Source organism: Erpetoichthys calabaricus, chromosome 18 (assembly GCF_900747795.2).
Source record: "Erpetoichthys calabaricus chromosome 18, fErpCal1.3, whole genome shotgun sequence".
NCBI lineage: Eukaryota > Metazoa > Chordata > Cladistia > Polypteriformes > Polypteridae > Erpetoichthys > Erpetoichthys calabaricus.
In genome coordinates this window covers 88,278,410-88,299,667 of record NC_041411.2, presented here as the reverse complement: position 1 = coordinate 88,299,667, position 21,258 = coordinate 88,278,410, and the positions used below count along the sequence as shown (strand labels likewise).

The 21,258-nt window shown below is 40.0% G+C and overlaps 1 protein-coding gene across 4 annotated transcripts in view; it reads left to right on the top strand.

Annotated features, from left to right (window-relative positions):
* The window catches only part of LOC114668664 (kelch domain-containing protein 8B-like), a 523,257-nt gene that overhangs the window by 152,120 nt on the left and 349,879 nt on the right, over window positions 1–21,258 (top strand). The gene's annotated exons all lie outside the window — the stretch shown is intronic.

Here is a 21,258-nt window from a genome sequence, read left to right as displayed (position 1 = left end):
GAAAAGAGTCTGGATTAAGATTTCACACCACGCAGAGGTGACATCACCAGACACTGCTGCACTAGCAGACCTGGGTGGACAAGAAGGAGCGCAGAACCTCATAAGTGTCTCCAGATACATAGGTGCTGACCCATTGACTTCTCTGTAAGAAAGCATCAAAAATTTGATCTTAATTGGCTGCTACAGAGAGTGTAGTGTAGAGACCTGCAAGGAAGAGTGACATGTGCCTGACTCGGCTGGTTGAACACAAGAAGTGCTGCTTCAGTTTGAATCATCTGCAGTGGCTTTGTAGCACATGCAGATAATCCTTCCAGTAGAGAGTCCCAGTAGTCCATGTGTGACAAGAATCCCATGCGTCCTGGACCATGACATGTGCTGCATACTCTATCAGATATGGTCTGATCTTCCTGATGCTACACAGAATGAATCTGCAATGTGGTCATCAAGGTTGCATACTGCCTGGGTAGGTGTTAGGGATAACGAACCGAGCCAAACAGAAACGGGGCGTTGAGTAAACAGGCAGGCTGGGATAACAAGGAGGTCTGCCTTTGTCAGGTGGAGCTGGAGATGGTGCTCCTTCACCCAGGTTGAGGTTTCAGTGAGATATGCTGAGAATCTAGCTGATATCTTCCAGTCCTCTGAATGTAATGACAGTTCCAGCTGCTTATTGTTGGTGTAGTACTGATGTGAGAAACCAGGGGCCTGGATGATAGGCCCTAATGTTGAGGTATACAGAGTGCAGAGAAGAGGACCGCTGGTCCTTGGGGTAACCCCATGATTGACTGATGCAACCTTGACATCTCTCCTCGCTTGGACACACAGAAAATTTGAAACCTTCTCAGAGCAATTCCAGCCATGCCAAGATTAGAGAAGGTGACAAGGAAGATCCGATGGTTGTCTGCGTCAAAAGGCAAGAAATGTTTTGATATCTACAGTATTTGTTGCACTGTGTTATCTTGTTTTGAGCTGCATTCTCATATGAAGTGTATTGATGTCATTTGTGAATGGCACTTTATAAGTTAAAGACTGACTCATTGGAACCTTTATAGCTTTATAATAGTTGTCAGTTTTGCCTAAAGCATTACAAAGTTCAGGGTTTGCCATTGATATGATGTGAGTATAGGCCTTCTTTTCCTATTTTTAGCAGACATCACTGTTTTAATTTCACCTTGTAGATAAAAAAAAACAAATTAAGATTAAGGACAGCCTTTGATGATGCCAAACGACAGCCATGTATATGTTTCCGGGAAGCTTCGTAACAGTCGAAATATCCCCGGGTTTAGGATATGACATATAAAAGATAGCGCTAGTTAGAAGGGTGCTGTGGACTTCGTACAGCCAATTCGGACTACTTAGAAAGCAGTTTTGGGCCTATTTAAAAAATTATTCTCAAAATTGTGTCCCATTACATACAACTAAATCAGAGCCTTTAGGGATTAGCCTAATTCCTTTGTTTCTACTGCATGCTTACATTTTCCCAGCTGTCTTTGTCCAGATGCTCATTTAGTGAAATACATTTGAGAGCCCGCACTAAACAGATTGAATAATCCATCGGTCATTATTTTGTGTAACACATTTCAAGGTTTCATATACAAGGTGATTTTATTATAGCGTAATAACATTTAGCCATTCACCCATCCATTTTACAACTCACTTAATGTGATTGAGGCTTATGGGGGGCTGGAGCCTATTTTGACGGCATGAGGCACAAGATGGGAATGAGTCCTGGATGAGGTGCCAGTCCATCCAAAGTCATAATGGTAGTGTTTAAATTATATTGAATTAGGTGATGCTTTTATTTAAAGTGAGCTGCGATTCAATTATTGCCTAATTGTTCTGTTTGAAACACTGATAGGTGAATTGACTCATGCTGAGTCATACTGAGGGTCCGTGGTAGGGAGTGCACTAGGATCCTTCTGATCAAAGGCCAGTGCTTCAGCCACCAAATAAACAACCACAATTTTTTACTAAATCAACCTTTCTGTACTAAATCTATTTCTGTGAAACTTTACAGAGTACATACAAAATTATAGTTCATCCATCCATCCGTTATTGGACCCATTAATCAAATTCAAGGTTCAAGGATAACTTTATTTGTCATTCAAAACCACACATAGCAGTACACAGCAGAATGAGACTGTGTCACCCAGCCAATTAGACAACAAAGAATAACATCTAAAATAACAAGAATCACTGACATATTGCACAGATGAGTTATATATTGCCTTATATAGTGTTATCATACCGATTCTTATTTAAGAGTCTAATGGTTTGTGGGTCGAAACTTTTATGAAAATACTGTATACTTCAGTTCCGCTTGCCAGAGGACAGAAGGGCAAACAGTCCATTGGGGATGAGAGAGTGGTCACTGATAATGTTGGTGGCCCTGTTTAGGCAGAATTTGCTGTAGAGTTAAGAAAAAGAATCTTAAGAGGTTATATTAGAAAATTTTATGTTAGGTGCACGTCACAGGTGATCTTATAAGTCAATAAAACACCACCCCTAATCATTGTGCCTTTCCCATTAACCATATGAGTAGGAATAAATGTCTGTAGTAGGAATTCTGTCTGTACCATTCACTCATGAGTAATAGTAGTAGTAGTCATACTGTCACGTTTGCAGAGTACAGTGAAAACCTTACTTGCTCATCTAACCAACATTAAATGGATTACCACCCTCTGGCATCATGATAAACTATAATGTATTGAGTTACATAGCTTTATATGTTTAATAGAGAACACAAAACAATTTTAATGGTAAGCAGTGCTGCCCCACCGCTCCCTCAGTTGGGTGCTCACATACAGTACGCAGATTGTCTGTGTTCATTTTGCATGTTCATTCAGTGCCTTTTGCAGTTTTATCTCTGGACACCCCAATTGTCTCTCCTGCTTTTTAAAGTGCTTCATTATTTGGTGACTCTAAATTACCCCCCTCATTAATGAGTGTCTGTGTGTATGTATACATAATGTGGTCGTCCGAGGGAATGACAGGCTCAAACAAAAGTAAATCTTGGGGCGTCAATCCAGCTCTCCCTGTTTACTTAATAGGATGAACAAAAACAACGCTTGATGGCATAAGAAGGAAACGAAAACTGTGACCACCAGAATACAATACAATATAATACAATTTATTTTTTGTATAGCCTAAAATCACTCAAGAAGTGCCGCAATGGGCTTTAACAGGCCCTGCCTCTTGACAGCCCCCCAGCCTTGACTCTCTAAGAAGACAAGAAAAAACTTACTGTGCATTTGTTGAAGTTCATGACAACAAAAGGAGAAATGTGAGAATATGTTGTTCCCACTTCAGCCTCTTCAGAAGGTGTCCTTCTTAGTACAACAATGTCTTGAAGCAAAGATGCACTACCTACTGCATTGGTCCATGGAATGACATCTACTTTCTCTCACAACCTTCTTTTTTGTGACTGTTTAGTCATGTTAGGGTCCTGGGGTCACCCTATTTTCCCTTGAAGACACAGAATGCTCAAAATCCCATCTATAACCTTTGTATATTTACTCATATCAGCTAGGTCAGTCTGGTTTTGCAGTTATACGCATCCCCTTTTCTTTTACATCTCTAACCCCAGACAGTTATATAGAGTACATGAACAGCCAGGAGAGAAAGTTGCATATTTATTCATGCATTATAATACAATTTAAATGCAATTTATTTTTTGTATAGCTTAAAATCACTCAAGAAGTGCCGCAATGGGCTTTAACAGGCCCTGCCTCTTGACAGCCCCCCAGCCTTGACTCTCTAAGAAGACAAGAAAAAACTCCCAAATTTAAACCCTTGTAGGGAAAAAATGGAAGAAACCTTGGGAAAGGCAGTTCAAAGAGAGAATAACGTGGCTGATATAATTATGACTGTATCGTCTTCCGTCTAAAGGTTGTAGAGCTCATTTGCTCTTGTCGCTCCAGAAAGACGTGACACCTCCTGTGAGGTGGTTGTGTTTTTATAGCCCAGGGACTGTAAAGGGCAGAGTCAGGCACCCTTACTTGGCGGTTTCTCTGTACTGTGGATGAAGAAAAAGACAAGATACTTAGTGGCAGCACACCCTGTTGGTCAGGGGCGGCATTACATACCTGTGAAGAACTCGGAGGGCGACCCTCTGACATGCATGACAATAAGTGTGTCCAGTGATGGACTGGTACCCCACCCAGGGCTACTCCCTGCCTTGTTCCTGATGTGATAGGCATAGTCTCTGGTCTCCTGCTCTGTGCTGAATTAGATGAGTTCTGTAACAGGCAACTGATTTCCATCAAAAAACACCTTGCAGCTGGGACTCTTGTGTAAGTCTTGGCTGGGACACATTGTTCATTTTTTTATCTGACATGTCCACTTGTCTCTTTCTGTGCTAAATGACTTCTTCATATTAATCTGTTATACAAACACATGTTCATGTATTAATAAGGAGTAATAGACCAAGACCCTCAAGGATAAGAATCTTCTGTTCCCTTCTGGGCTTTTTAGACCTCTGTTAAAGCTTAACAGATAATTAAAATGTCAAGAGACAGAAATGGAAGTAAACCTCTCACAGTACTGATCACCTGCAACTCAGAAGAGCAAATTATCAACTTAGCTTTGCACTGAGGTCCACGTTTGTGCTTTGTGTCTTTTTTCCCTCCAAAACAATATGAAAACACACGCCTTTTATCCCTAAGGACCAAAACCTTCATTATGCTTTTGCAGAAACCTAATAAGAAAGATGAAGGCGAGTTTCTGACCGAATCACAGCCGACAGCCGTGCTGATTCAATTTACAGTCCAGCTGGGGGGAGAAGCTGCTTTGGATATGGCACAGCTCCTCAATAAGGGATGCAATATTGCTTGGTGTGCTGAGAATTCCATCATTGCTGAAGTGCTAATTTATTCAGATCTTGTCTTAGCTAAGTCATCACTTAATATTATCGTGTGGTAGCAAATGAATCTCCTGGAGACTTCCTACACAACCTGAAAGGGCTGTGGCTGCAGTAAGCAAAAAAAAAACAAACTTTTAAATTCTCAAAGATAGATAGATAGATAGATAGATAGATAGATAGATAGATAGATAGATAGATAGATAGATAGATAGATAGATAGATAGATAGATAGATAGATAGATAGATAGATATTGCAATACTACTTTATTCATCCCTGAAATTAAATTAGTTTTCTCCAGCAGCATCATAAATCATACAAGCTTAATGCAAACCAGTTTAAAAAGAGTGATCTTTTACATAACTGCAAGAGCAAGAACTATAAGTGTGATATTATAATGATGACAGAATAATTTAAATAAATATTGCACCTATACTGATAGGTCTGTTATTTCTGACTAGGAACAAAATGAGCACAGAGAGAAGAGGCATTGTATAGTCGATAGTATTGGGCAATAAAAGCCCCAGCAGTTCCTCCTCGCATATCATGGTGAAGTGAGTTGGTGACCAAAGTTGTCCCAGGACAACATACCTTGGAATGAATGGGCAGCACATGCCAGAATGTTTCTACCATTCTCTTTTTTGCCGCTACGTCCAATGTCAGTTGTGTAACTCAGCTACCCCTCCAGATGATTGTACCCAATTGGAATCAGTCCCCCAGCAGACCCCAATTCAGAACATCACATCTGCCAAAACAGAGCAGCAGAACCTCAACACCATCCCGCCACTCACAAAAAACAACTTGAACATCCCAGAAAGTAGAGCCCCTCTGAGTCTATTTGTACAGCACATTTACCTTATTCACCAAATCTTTTCTATTCACAGATGAATCTCCAGGATAATTATTTAAATAATAAAGAGAGAGAAAGAGAGAAGTGAGAGGAAACCCAATTTAATTGTTGCATGTAAAGCATTGATAAAAATAAAAATAAAGAACAGAAGTCAAGACAAGTTAATTGTTATGTGTTGTGGTACCCGGCAGGGGTTCATGCCCGGCCGGGATGCCTAGGAGGAGCGGAGGAGGGCTTGTGCCTCCTCCAGGACATGAGGGGGTGTCCTCCCTGGTTGCTTTGGGGACCACGGGTACAGAGCTTGGAAGCTCAACCCTGTTGGGGCCCGTGGTCACTGCCAGGGGGCGCCCCGATGCCTTGGGAGCCCTGGACCTCAGTACTTCCGCCACACCCGGAAGTGCTAGGGGGAAGAGTATTGGGGACACCCGGAGGACTTGCAGAAACGCCGACAGAGCTTCTGCCACACAGGGGTGTGGCTACAGAAGCCCTCAGGATGCACCTGGAGTCCTTCCGGTGTGAATAAAAGGGGCCGCCTCCCTCCAGTCAAGGGCAAGAGTCGGGAGGAAGAAGACGAAGCTTGGTGGAGAGGAGATGAGGAAGACCAGAGACTAAGAAGGCATTGTGAGTGTGGCCAAGGACTTAAAGGGGTGTTTGGTGCTGAGGCACTGGGATTGTGCACTTGGACATTGTAAATAATGTATAGTAAACTTGTGTGTGGTGAAACCAACATGTCTACCTGTCTGTGTCCGGGCTGTTCCCCACAGTGTACATGGTACGATGAAATTCTTACTTCAAAATTATTGACAAACATACAATACCAAAAATAAATAAATACATTGTGGTCGGGAAGCAGGAATGACAGCTCTGAGACTCCAAGAAATTTTGGGGCACCAATTGAGTCTTTTATTGTGTTGAGATAAAGGCACTAATAAACAACAGTAAAGAAAACACTCTTGGGTGTATGCCCCATTATGCAGGAAAACTCAGGCAGTTAGTAAAAGGTGATAGCCTAGTCCTATCAAGCAGAGCTCCGTCCCACGGGTTGCTCAAGTCAGTAAATGACACCTCCTTCTGGGGCGCCTGGGGTAGCTGGACTGAAAGGGGTCAAATGCACTCAATGGCAGTTCCTCTGCACTTTGGAGAAAGAATTAGATGACAGTGTTAGCAGCAGCATCCCCTCTCATCTTGGTGGGTTATTACATACCTCGACTGAGCCTGTGAGGAGGCCCTCCAATGCGCATGCGTGACAGCATACTTTAATAATTAAAAAGTATAGCATTCAAGGAAGAAGTGAAAAAAGTGCAGGATGGCCAAGGTCTTTAATTATCCTGTTCACTTTTTTAATGCAGCAAATGGTTTATTTGTCCTGAATAGTGCTGGTCATATTCTGTATCAACTTATGCAGTTCTTTACATTCTTGAGTTGAGCTGGTGCTATACCAGGATGCTACGCTGCCTGTGAGGATGAACTTCACTGTGCATTTGTTGAAGTTCATGACAACAAAAGGAGAAATGTGAGAATATGTTGTTCCCACTTCAGCCTCTTCAGAAGGTATCCTTCTTAGTACAACAATGCCTTGAAGCACAGATGCACTTCCTACTGCATTGGTCCATGGAATAACATCTACTTTCTCTCACAACCATCTTTTTTGTGACTGTTTAGTCATGTTAGGGTCCTGGGGTCACCCTATTTTCCCTTGAAGACACAGAATGCTCAAAATCCCATCTATAACCTTTGTATATTTACTCATATCAGCTAGGTCAGTCTGGTTTTGCAGTTATACGCATCCCTTTTCTTTTACATCTCTAACCCCAGACAGTTATATAGAGTACATGAACAGCCAGGAGAGAAAGTTGCATATTTATTCATGCATTATAAATAAAATGCCCAAAATATTAGCAGAGTACAATGGGTGTGGCAAAATAATACAACCTGTATAATTTACAACCAGGTGGCTATCTGTCTTAGTATGTTGATTGGTCTCTGGCGCAAGGCAGGAAACAAACCCCGGCACACAGGGCACACATACACACACCAACACACACTAGGGACAATTTAGGATCACCAATGCACCTAACCTGCATGTCTTTGGACTGTGGGAGGAAACCAGAGCACCCGGAGGAAACTCATGCAGACACGGGGAGAACATGAAAACTCCACACAGGGAGGACCCAGGAAGCGAACCCAGGTCTCCTAAGTTCCATCTGTGGACTCCTACATTGGAAAAATCCCCTCAGTACTCGAGAGTTTGGCAGTCTGTTTCACCTACACATCCTCTCCCATCAAGGTAATTGATTCTACATGCTATCTGATACAATCAACATTCATCACCAGCTCTCTTATCTTTGCAATGTTCAATTATGGGTGGTTTGACTGCACCTCATGGCAAAGTCCTCCACCTCCTTTCTGTACTCCTTCGCATCTCAAGAGGTGCTATCTAAGAACCTGTACAGATGATACAGATTGGATCTGTAGCCGAAATGGGTGGCGTTGAACCTGAAGAAAGGAGAGAATAAAGGATAGCTTCAGAAGGTACTGCCTATTGCCATCTTCAAAACATTGCTCCAGAGCTACAGAAACCATCTTATGTTATTTTTATAGTCCACTAGCCGTACCCCACGGCTTCGCTAACGAAGAAGTGAAACAGGACAGCGAGTAGGGCCCAGCCCGTGTCCCTACTCCTGACATCAGGCTTACCCCTCCCCTCGTCCAGCAGCTTCTATCTCGGATTAGCACAAATATATCGCTCCTGCAAGCGAACTATGATTCTTAGTGTGATGAGAGAAGTCGCAAAATCAACTAGAATGTTCAAGCAAATTCTAGAAAAAAGCCTGATCTAAATCCATTTAGTAGTTCTCTTGTTCTCTAACTAAGCCGATGTAAAATGCGCCCCGAAGCTGGTGCGTGAGTGAGGAGGGCCCTGCTCCCCCTCCCCTCGGCCCACTGCGTCTCTCTCGGTTTTGCGCAAATAAATCGGAACCGCAACTGAACTATGATACTTAGCGCAATGAGAGAGGTTGCAAAATCAACCGAAATGTTCAAGCAACTTATAGAAAAAAACTTGAAAAGCGGACAGACAGACGTTGGATTTTATATATGTAGAGATGATAGACTACAATGCCTACGCTCTCCTGAAAGTATTCTGTAACTGTATTAAGATATATAACTTTATATAGTTTAATAGAGAACACAAAACAATTTTTAATGGTTAGCAGTGCTGCCCCACCGCTCCCTCAGGCACTGGGGAAATCCTGCCCAAATCCTGCCCATAGTGCTAGCTCTGTCCATGCGGATTATGTAGATTGGAGCGTCATATATAGAACTAGAATGTTGTTAATGAAATACAGCTAAATAGATCTGGAAGTGAAGCAGAAAGAAACGTATTTTTACAGGCGGGGAACTGGTTGCATAAATGTCCTGCTAACAGTGTTGGCCTCACAACTTCCAACCTTGAGGATCTCATTTCTTAAATGTTATGAAACATTTATGTAATTGAATTGAAATATCGAGGGCTAAATGCAGTGCCCTCAAATAGAAACTTGGAGGAATTCTCATGCGAGTGTAATATGCTTTGCACTATGTTAGCTTGAGCAACCTCAAACATTTTGATATAGTGTTTGATTTCTGTAAAATTCTTAGTAGCTTGACTCTAAATGTCAGTTAACATTTCTTTATTATAAATTATATAGAGCTTTTTCCAGCCTGAAAGCATGCCGCCTTTGCTTGATAAAATTCTTATCATTTGAGGCTATTCAGGTTAGGTACAATGATCTAGGAATGTGAAACCATCAAGCCCATCACTAGAAACTTTTCTAAACGTTTCATACGGCACGATTAGATTGCAAGTGAAACAGAAAGCCATTTCCTCTCACACCCTGGGAGCCAGTTGCTTAATTGACTTGCTAACAGTGTGGGCCTCACAACTTCTGACCTTGGGGGTTCCATTTCTTCACTGCTATGTGAGTTCACTGTAATATCAAGGGTGCTTTCATCTCAGCAAATATAATCATTAGAGCAGTCGGAGCATGGACAATTCTAATTTTCTACACACACATCAAAATTAAGAAATAAAAACTTGTGCTCAGAAGACAAAATCAGCAACGTGTGAGATTAGCTATCTTCAGGGGTCCTACTTTGCTGGTGTCCTGTGTTGTAAGCCTCAAGACCCCCAGTAATGGAGATATTATCCTCAAATTGGTTTCCATGCCTGTAAATTGCTATACTTTCCCTTTGGAGAATGTTTAGACTGTGAATCAACTATTTAATTTACATCTCTTTCTGCTGGTATGGGCAGCCGGGATGCAGCTGAAGCGTTGAGTTGCTCACCATGGCAACAGCTGTCTGTCTCCATGGAAGATGGTTGCTATGGACAGTTAAATAATCCTTCCTGAGCTTCATTCCTTTGTTTTACTAATTACGCCATGTGCGTATTGACAATCCCAAAGCTACTTTGAACTTGTAGGATGTTCAGGTGCTTTTGTCCCTTTTAAGTTGCAGTATTCACCATTAGTAGAGTGGAAGTAAGAATCCATATGGAGTGTTAGGAGAATATGCAGCGGCCATTAACCTGTTAGTTTATTGAGTCACACGAAAAAGTTGAAGACCTTATTTATGTACGTGTGTGTTGTTACCCGGCTCTCTGTTTTTTTCAGCTTAAAATATTTTGCTGATTTATATTCTTTGTGTGGCTGTGGAATTCTAATGTTCTGGCGGTTACATTTATGACAAACAAAATTTGAACTTCTGCATTTTTCTTTTTGCTGTTAACTGCTACCTGTAAACTGGCCAGGTGGGTGAGTTGAGCGAAGGTCTGTGTCTGAATGTCCCCTTTTCTGGGCTGGTATCTGCCTTGAGCTCAGTGATCCTAGTTTGGGTTCTGGTCTCCTGTGACCTTACAATTGGGTTAAATCGGTTTGAAACAGGTGGACTTTAGATACACAAATGTGATTATAGTTCCTAGTTAAATGTTTAATTAATGGACATATACTGCTTGACTCCATTTATATTCGACAGTTTCAAAGTACTTTGTGTTTTTGTTCCTGTCTGTTTAAACAAATCTGTGTCTTTATGTGTGACGTTGGTGAAATTACCATCAGTGTAGGATGGTGGTGCAGTGGTAGTGCTGCTGCCACACAACAAGGAGACTAGGACTCACATACTGGGTGCGTGGAGTTTGCATGTTCTCCCTGCGTGGTCTTGATGAGGTTCTTTCCATAGTCCATAGATGGACTGGCAGTGCTAAATTGGCCCCTGTGTAAGTGAGTTCACCTGCGATGGACTGACACTCTGTCCAGGCATTTTTCCTGCCTCCTGCTGGATGGGTTTCAACCTCCCTACAACTCGGTTTGGAAGATGGATGAATGGGTGGATTTATTTGCATCTCAGTGTGAACTTGTCACAGCAGTTTGCACCTACACTGACTGAAGAGCACAACGCAAAAATACACTGAATTCAATTATGCAGGAAACTGTATACATCCATCTGTTCCGTTGTTTTCGTCACATGGTTGTAGGGAACTGGAGCCAATCCTCTTATAATTAACAACCAGCAACCAATGCTTCATGGAACATTAGTCCACTTCAGGCAGGGGTGTAGCACAGAACTCTGGGCGCTATACATAAGCATTTCTCTTGAAAACAAACTTTTCATTCCAGTCTTTGAGGGCCCAATCCCAGTGAGCCCTGGGTTTTCATTACTCTTTTTCCCCCCACTACAACACCCTTGCTTCAGGGGGAACTCACATGCTCATCTCTACACTTTAAAGATTTAAAGTTGATTTTGAGTCACCAATAAAACAAGCAAGTAAGCTTTTTGGAAGTCAGTGGATCATCAAGTACCTGAAGAAAACCAATACAGACTTGAGAAAAACATACAATTTTTAAATAGACAGTAAACATACTAGAAATGAAACCCAGGTTGCTAGAGGTGGGAGCAACAGTGCTTACTGCAGTGCCATTGTCCCAAACAATCCTTTTGTGGTGCCAGCTTATTTTATCAAAGCGTTACTCCCATCCATCTGTACTGCTTCTTGCATCCCTACAGTGTCACCAGAAACTAAACCCAAATGAGATGCTGCTCTCTTCCAGGGCAACACTCTCACACACAATCCAAGTCATTCATACTGTAAATGGATGAATTTACATTGCCAATTAACCCAGCAGGCATATGTTTGAGATGTGTGGGAATCAGTGCCCAGAGGAGACGCAGACAGACGCAGACAGGTGAGCATAGAAATTCTATAAGATGTAAAAATTAGCAGAAAAAAATATGAAGAGGTTTTGAAAGCCTATTTCTAAAAATATGGCTGCTGTGCTAGAACATTGCTGGAGGTCTCTACTTCACATTCCAGGACAGGAGGGAGGAACAATATCATTATCTGGTCTGGAGATAGAAGTCTGGAGTGGATTGAGTGAGCCTTTGTGGTGGTGGACCACTAGGTGGGCAGGTAGACCGAATCAGGTTGGCATCACTGCACTTCTTCTGGGTTGAAATCTTCCAGACTGTAGAGGGAACAAAAAAGACGTATCATTCCATTGGCATCCACAACCACGCTTTCCAATGTCTCCTTTAATTTAGTCCACATAAGCTCTGCTGAAAGACACTTTTCGATCACCGTACCTTAAAGCAACTATGCTTCTGTGCCCCACTGCTTCCATACCACCCACATAATAAGAAATACACACTGAATGAACTTACATATGGAAGACATTGTAAAACGAGTTTTTAGCCAAGATGTGTGGGGCAAGTAAAATACACAGGTACAATTTATTACATTTTGTCACTATAATTTTGTCACTACAATTTGTAAAATAAAGATTGCATGATTCAATCTTGTTCATAATTATATTCCTAGAATGAAATATACACAACACTTGTAATAAATTAGCATATTTATATAAGCAGCAATCTACACTAGTGCTGTCTGTAAATCTTGCTTATCTTAAAGAGGATCTGCAGAACATGAAACGCTTTTAATCTTGTACTGTACTGAAGAAATTACTTTCATATTATTTCATTGTAATTAATGTATAGCTGGTACGTTGGATCAATGTCCATTGCTAATGGAGCCAAGTGTAATAAACACGGTTAGATTAGGCTATGCTTATAAAAAATGGTGCAAAATGAAGTTGTAGCCTTGCGTTTCATTAAAATAGACTCTTATTTTAAACTATGACTAATATGGCAGCACTGAGGCTGAGTGGGAAGCACTGTTTCATCACAGGGCTTTCATCCAAGATTGTTTCAAGACTCAGGTGCCTTCTGAACGGAGTTTGCATGTTCTCCCCAGGCACCCATGGTTTTCTTCAACAACATCAAATATCCTTTTTCTGCAAACCAAAAAACAGGCTGTGAGGCCATTGAATAAGTCTAACCTGAGGTGGGAGTGAGTGCGAGTGTCTGAATGACCGATTATGGTATCCTGCACAAGACTGGTTTCGGCCTTGGGCCTGCTGCTGCCAGTGTTGACACTGCTTTACCAATCTTATGTAATAATAGAGAACCAGCAATGTGTAATAGTGCACACTTTATAAAAAAAAAGAATAAGTAATGGAGATAAAAAGATCATTTCTTGTCCTGCAAAACATATTCTTGTGGGGGGAGGGTAATTGAAGATGTGAGTTCCAAAATCTGCTAATTACACCTTTTGGTAAAATTTAGTGAACACGTGATTGTGACTTTTCATGCAGTTGGTCATGCACCGAAAATATGTTTGAGCTTCAAAACCTGCTAATTGCAACAGTGTAGCGCTATAGATTTAGGGATTTAGTTTCAAAATCTGCTTACGGACCCAGATTTTCCTATTTATCTCAAAAATTTATCTTTTGTACTTAGCTGATTTTGGAACTGAGCTCTTCAATTATGTCTTGTGCATGAAACAGTAAAATCTGTGTGGAAAAAAAATATCCTTTGTCACTTAACTTTTCTAAAATAATATTGACATTTTAAAGTACTCAGCATGCCACTTTTCATTATACTTGTAGGCAATTTGTTTCTTGTATCTGAAGTCCACAGGGAAAAATATTTTGTGAAATTTGTGCAAAATGTGTTCTTTACTGGCTTCCACCGGTGGTCTCATATTCTTCTTGAAGAAACTGACTTCAGGGTAACAGCTGGAATCCACCATCTTTATTGCTTTTGTCTGTTATATCATGTCAATAGATTGGACTTTCTCCACCTTTAGAGTAACTGGATTCCTCAAGTTTCTGTTTGATATAATGTTGACTTAAGAGAAAAGTGCAAAAATGGCAGGTGTTGATCTGAAGACAAAGATGACAAAGTGCATGTGGAAGATTGTGTGAAGAGGTGCATTAAGAAAATGCTTAACTCTCTTTCGTTGATTTCATTATATTTTGCCCTTTCTCTGTGCCGTTTTTCCCCTTCGTTGTATTCTATTAATGACAATTAAAAATGAGCAGAGCAGACACGCTGGCAAACAACACTGAATGATCAAAGGCTGGATTGGAAGGATTATTCCCTCCCATATAACTGCTTAGTACATTTTATTATATATATATATATATATATATATATATATATATATATATATATATATATATATATATATATATATATATATATATATATATATATATATATATATATATGGTTGAAATAGTTTACTGTCAAATAAATGCAAAGAGTACGCGACACGTGTTTCGCCCTCATTATGGGCTCATCAGGCGTACAAACTCCACTGCACTCCCTCTCGGGAATCGAACCTCGGACGTCAGCGTCAGAGGCGATGCCCCTAACGTTGCGCCACGGCGTGTAGTTCGTTTATTTGACAGCATGTAGATCGGGGTAATTACATTCACAGCATTCGTAGTCTGTGTCACAATCTGATTGTATGGGTGGTTACCTTCCAGGTAACGCTTGTGGTTGGCCAGCAATTGCCACACGTGTCACGTACTCTTTGCATTTATTTGACAGTAAACTATTTCAACCATTCTATGATCTGCTCCTCACAAACTGAGGGCACCGTGGCGGACGTTAGCAGATTGCTGGCCAACCACAAGCGTTACCTGGAAGGTAACCACCCATACAATCAGATTGTGACACACACTACGAATTCCGTGAATATATATATATATATATATATATATATAGTGAGACAGATATATATATATATATATTGTGAGATATGGCCGGCCATTCATCCCGGCCAATACCCCCAGGCCACTAGGTGGAGTCCTCCTTGCAACGTGGAGATGCCCCGAATTCCAGCAGGGCATCATGGACTATGGAGTTTTAATACACAGCCCTGCTGGATAACGTCGGGGCCGCCAGTAGTCGCTGCAGGAAGGCCCAGAGATTTATATTTTCCATATAGCCCTGAAGTATTTCCAACTCACGGAAACGAAAGAAATAATATACTTCCGGGCTGAAGAAAAAGAGAAGTTTTTGCCTGACCCGGAAGTGATAGAAAGTCACATGGAGTGAGGGACAAACACTTCCGGGTCATGGACTATAAAAGGACCATGGGAAATCCCAGACAGTGAGCTGAGCTGGGTGGAAGGGTGGCAACGCGTCTGGGAGAGGAGGATTAGTGTATTGGTTATTGATTATTGTGTATTGCACGTGTAGTGTGGAGTGGAGGGTGCTTTGTGTACATTATTATTATTTAATAAATAATAATTGGATTTATACCCGGTGTTTGGAGTGGTACCTGAGGGTTCAAGGGAGCTCTAGCACCCCCTACTGATACAATATATATATATAAATATATATATATATATATATATATATATATATATATATATATATATATTCACGGCATTCGAAGTCTGTGTCACAATCTGATTGTATGGGTGGTTACCTACCAGGTAACGCTTGTGGTTGGCCAGGGGCATTGCCTCTGGCGCTGACGTCCGAGGTTCGATTCCCGAGAGGGAGTGCAGTGGAGTGTGTACACCTGATGAGCCCAGAATGAGGGCGAAACACGTGTCGTGTACTCTTTGCATTTATTTGACAGTAAACTATTTCAACCATATATATATATATATATATATATTTTTTTTTTTTACCAGACTTAGTTTTCTAATTTCTATATTGTTTCCAATTGGGTGGAGGTGGTGTCAGATGATATGATACTGTGAAGAGTTGAGGAAAAAGATCTGGGGGACACCCAACCAATCTGGGTAAACCTGGAAAGTGGCCATTAAACCAGTAAGGATGATAATGATTTCTTCTATCATGTCTCCTGTTGATCTCCATTTGCTGAAAAGATTCTTCACCTTTGATCTTCATAGTTCATCTCTCACAGTGCTGGAATCTAATAATTCTTCTCTGATATTGCAATTGTAATGTTTCAGCAAGGGTTTGCTCCTTGGCTTATGTTTATTTTGCTTTTTGAGTGTCTTCCTTGTTTATTTTAAAGACTTTTTTTCATGTGTCTATTGTAACTATGTATTTTTGTTAATATTATTCTGTTGATTTATTGTTTAGTTTTTATGTATTGTAATTCTATGCTATCTTATGTTTCTTGCACTTTGTGGGTAGAACCTCAAGATGTGTGACCACCCTGATGTCACCACTGAAAGACCACCTTCAGCCTTCAAAATTATGAAACTCAGAATGGGTCCTTCAGTAGTTCATTGATGGTCAAAGTGTGCTTTATAATTTTTAAGTACAGAGTTTCTGTTTTCTGGACTTATTATTTCTATCTTTGGGGTTTTCATTCTTGGATTGCAGATTTGGATTTCATTGCTGTGGATTGTCTTTTTAGGCATACTTTTTGCCATTGTTCTTTTTGTTGTTGAATATAAAAAATAATCCTTCAATTATAAATATTCCTTGTTGGATTGGTTTCTTTAGCTAGAGGCTTACAATTTCCCTTCCCTTGAAAGGCACTTTTTGGTATACTGTACTTTGGGACGTGTAAAGTGTATTTTGAATATTGAAACCCATTTCTCGTTTATGAGCCTGTGTAGGCTGAAGCCTGCCTCTGGTGTTGGGAAGTCAGGTTACCTATCCTAGGGTAAGGTCTATTCTAGGAAGGCTAGGAAAGACCCTAGTTTGGTTTATGGATCTTTTTCAAAGCCTCACGGCCTTCACTATTTTGATTGCACTCATTTCATGACAGATATAGTGGCATTATACTAATCCTTAAAGACAGCAGATATACTGGACTGGGAAATGAAGGTTCAAAAAGTGGAAAGGCCTAAGAATAATAAAAATACAAGTAAAGGAACTATACTACAAAGTCTAAAATTTACTGTAAGAATGTGATAAAAATCAGAGAGCAAAACGTTCTGGTCAAAAATGTGTGTCTTCTTTAAGATCTGTACTGGCCAAGATGAGAAGGAAACTGTATTTTAACTGGAGATGACACCTGATTTTTAGATCCTAGACCTAAAAAGTTCTGTCCTGTCTATTATCAAACTCAAACAATAACCCAGAATGTTAAAGCAATGAAGTCTTTAAACAGAAACTTTAAATGAAAAATGCACACATCAAAGATTTAATTTCTTATTCACAATCTCAAGAAAAATCCAAAAGTGCCTGGTGCTGACCTTTATTCTGTCAAGGTGGTGACATCACACATTGAGCACTTCTAGTCATCTCTGCCTAGAAATGGTGTAGCGATGATGACAAAGTGGAAGTGCCCATATCAAAACAAATATGGCATTGCAAAGGTGTAAAAGTATTTTAACATTTTAAATAAAAATGTCTACTTTCATTTAAATGGCAATAACTGAATGTTTGTATGTTGAAAATCTTGATAGGGAGGAAGGAAGATCAGAAATACCAAAAAAAGTCAGCAAATATTAAAATTAAACCCAGACAAATTACAAACATCCTTTTTCTGCGTACAGTAGATGAGCGCAATTCCTTTGCTCTGAAGTTTTTATCCATACACTGCTGCTTCCATTTTGGGTTAGGCTTAGGGTTAGGGATAGGATCAGCAATTGTGATATTACTGTAGTATTATCATCAAGACACAGCAATTGGGGACAAACAAGGAAAGAAGCCCAAAATGATGCAGATGATGTCATCAAAGAAACTCTATAGAATATCAACATGAAGACAACCTGATTATAGAAATTAAATAACCCATCCATCCATCATCCAACCCGCTATATCCTAACTAAAGTATCACGGGGGTCTGCTGGAGCCAATCCCAGCCAACACAGAGCACAAGGCAGGAAACAAACCCCGGGCACGGCGCCAGCCCATCGCAGAAATTAAATAACCACACAAATATAATCACTTAAGCATAGACCTAAGATTTAGAGAAATGTTCTTCCTGTAATGTGAAATCTATAATTGCATATGCAATATACCAGATGTGGTCACACAAGAACATTACACAGATGTGCATGTGCTCAGTGACAAATCCACTAGGCCTCCTAAATCCTGCCTGTACTTTCTTGTACCAAACCCTTGCTTCACTTCATTTGAGTTAGACTTCATATGTACTTGTATTTCTTTTATTTGTGCTACACTTTATTTGCCACATAACTGCACAGATTTAAAGTTTGCCCTGATCATTCATTAGAGCATTAGAACAGTTGTGCTGAGAACAGGACATTTAGTCCAACAAGCTCATCCATCCTATTCTATTAGTTTGTCCAATATACAATAACATCAAGCCAAGTTTTTGGTAAGGCCGACCCACCTGCCCAGAACAGCAGCTACACCATCAAGACCTGTGGCCTGGCAAAATGAGGACCTGTAAGGTAAGAAAAGACGTACTTCGACCCTACAAAGACCTCAGGCAGAAGGTGGCATGGCTTTACCTAATTTTCAGATTTATTACTTGGCAGCAAACATACAAGCCATAAAAACCTGGACACAAATACATGAACATACACAGGCTTGGTCCGCAATAGAAGTAAAATCCTATAGTACTTCTTTATACTCCCTGCTCTGCTCTCCAATAAATGAAAGTTATCGCAAATATGCTAATAACCCAATTGTGCTTTACTCATTCAGAATATGGAACCAACTTAGAAAGCATTTTAAGATGGAAAATCTTTTATCTGTGGCACCTCTGCAAGAGAACCACCTCTTTCAACCCTTGCAAACATATCCAGTTTTTAATACCTGGAAAAGTTTTGGGATTAAAATGCTCAGAGATCTTTATATAGACAACATATTTGCATCTTTTGAACAATTATGTTCAAAATTCAACCTCCCAGCTACACATTTCTTTCACTGTCTTCAAATTAGAAATTTTGTTAAACAGAAATTGCCCGATTTTCCCCACCTCGCACCCTCCACAATGCTGGAAAAAATACTGCTCAATTTCGAGGAATTAAACACCATTTCTGCATTATATAAAATCCTATTAGAGTCCCTACCTTTCAAAGATCCAAGAGGACATTGGGAAGAAGATCTCTTAATCAATATATCAGAAAAGGAGTGGAAGGTACAAAAACAGAGAATTCACTCGAGCTCCATATGCGCAAAGCATAGAATTATTCAACTAAAAATTATATATCGAGCTCATCTGTCTCGCTTATAACTGTCCAAAATGTTTCCAGGGCAAGACCCAACCTGCGAGCGCTGCAATTAAGCTCCTGCCTCATTGGGTCACATGTTCTGGGCCTGCACCAAATTAACATCATTTTGGACCAAAATTTTTAAGTGCCTTTCAGACAGCCTTGGGGTCACAATCCCTCCTAACCCATTAACAGCTGTGTTCGGTGTTCTTCCAGACATACTTGAATTGGAGAAGGACAAGCAAACGGTGATTGCATTCACTACACTTTTGGCACGCAGACTTATTCTGTTAAATTGGAAGAATCCTAACTCTCCTCTGATAAGTCAGTGGGAAACCGATGTTTTATATTATTTTAAAATGGAAAAAATAAAATTCTCAGTTAGAGGATCTGTACAGAATTTTTTCAAAAACCTGGCAGGATCTGATCAATATTATTTTAGAATAAGAGAAATAACTATTACCACGTTTAATTCCCTTCTCCATTTCATATTTTCATAGATATTTATTTCTCCCTTTCTTTTGTTTATTGTTGCCTTATTAAAAAGCCCTAAGCAATTCTCTTTTGGCTAAGCTCTCCTTCTCAGGGGTGGGGTTTGATTTGTCTTCAATTTTGTTTGGTTATAAATTGGATCTATTTGTATGGAATGATTACAATAAAATTAATAAATAAAAAAAAAAAAAAAAAAGAAAAGCCGTACTTCTTCCAAATAACTTCCCCCCAATTGATGGTTAAACAGACAATATGCACACAGTATGTAAAATATTGGTGTGGATCTATATTAACAGTGAAAACAAAACAATATAAAATATCACTCCCCCAAAAATCCAGTATAACACACAACTCAAAACGTGAATGGTGCTATATAAAATTACACGTGAATCAATGAACGTATAACACAAACCCTCCCTTGACCCCACACTGAACACTGAACAAGTATAACGCACAGAAAACTTGAAACAAACATAAAGTCCAGAAGATAAATGATTAATGATTAAGGCATGATTAATGAATATGAAACTTGTCCAGTTGGAAATTGTCCTACAGTAATTGTGACACGAATGAAACTGATTGATTGCTCCTTTCCCAAATGAACAAAAACAGTCTCACCCTATCGTCCTCGGCATATCAGGATGATCCAGAACTCTGGAGTTTTTACAGAAGTGGTGAAATTGTTAAATGTCTGGCGTTGAAAGCAGCAAGCAGGAGAAAGGTGCACGATGATTCGTGCCCTTAAAAAGTTTCCAACTGTGTATCCATTTGATGTTGAAGAACTTATTTTAAAGTAACAACTAGGATCTGCTGTAGTGATTCTCTGCATCAGTTTCGATGTTTCAGTCATGTCACCTCTTAATCTCTGTTTGTTTAAATTGAAAAGGTTAAATTCTTTCCATCTTTAGCCTAGTTACTCTTCTTGTCTTTTTTGTAATTCGGAGACCAAAACTGCACACATTGTATTCCAGGAGATGCCTCACCAGTGCGTTACATAACTACAGCATAACCTCCCTTGACGTCTACTCCACACATTATGATTTATAACCTAACATCCTATTAGCTTTCTTGATCGCTTCTGCATGCTGTCTCGCTGAAGGTAGTGATGAGTCCTTTATGACTTCCAGGTCCTTCTCATAAGCAGTACTTTCAAATTTCAGATCTCCCATTTTGTATTCAAATCCATCCTTTCTACTTTCTACATGTAATACTTTACATTTACTTACAATTATTTTTGTCTGCCAGAAACCTAGCTAAGCCTGTATGGTATCCATGTCCCTCTCCAGCAGCTTAGTTGATTGTGCATTTTGCTGACTGTGCTCATGTGTTTTCAGACAAATGCTAAATCGAAGCCTGTTCATGTCTTTCTGAATTCTTTTTTCTCCCTCCTCAGTTTCTGCCATTCCTCCAATTATAGTGTCATTTGCAAATTTCACAAGCTAACTAACCATGTCATTAATATAAATCAGAACAGGTAACGGACAGTCCAAGGACAGACCACTGAGGGACTCCACTGATGACCTCACTCCATGTGGAAAATTCTCCTCTTATCTATACTCTTTGTCTCCTGCCAGTAAACAACTTGAGATCCAGTTACGTCTACTACTTAAATACA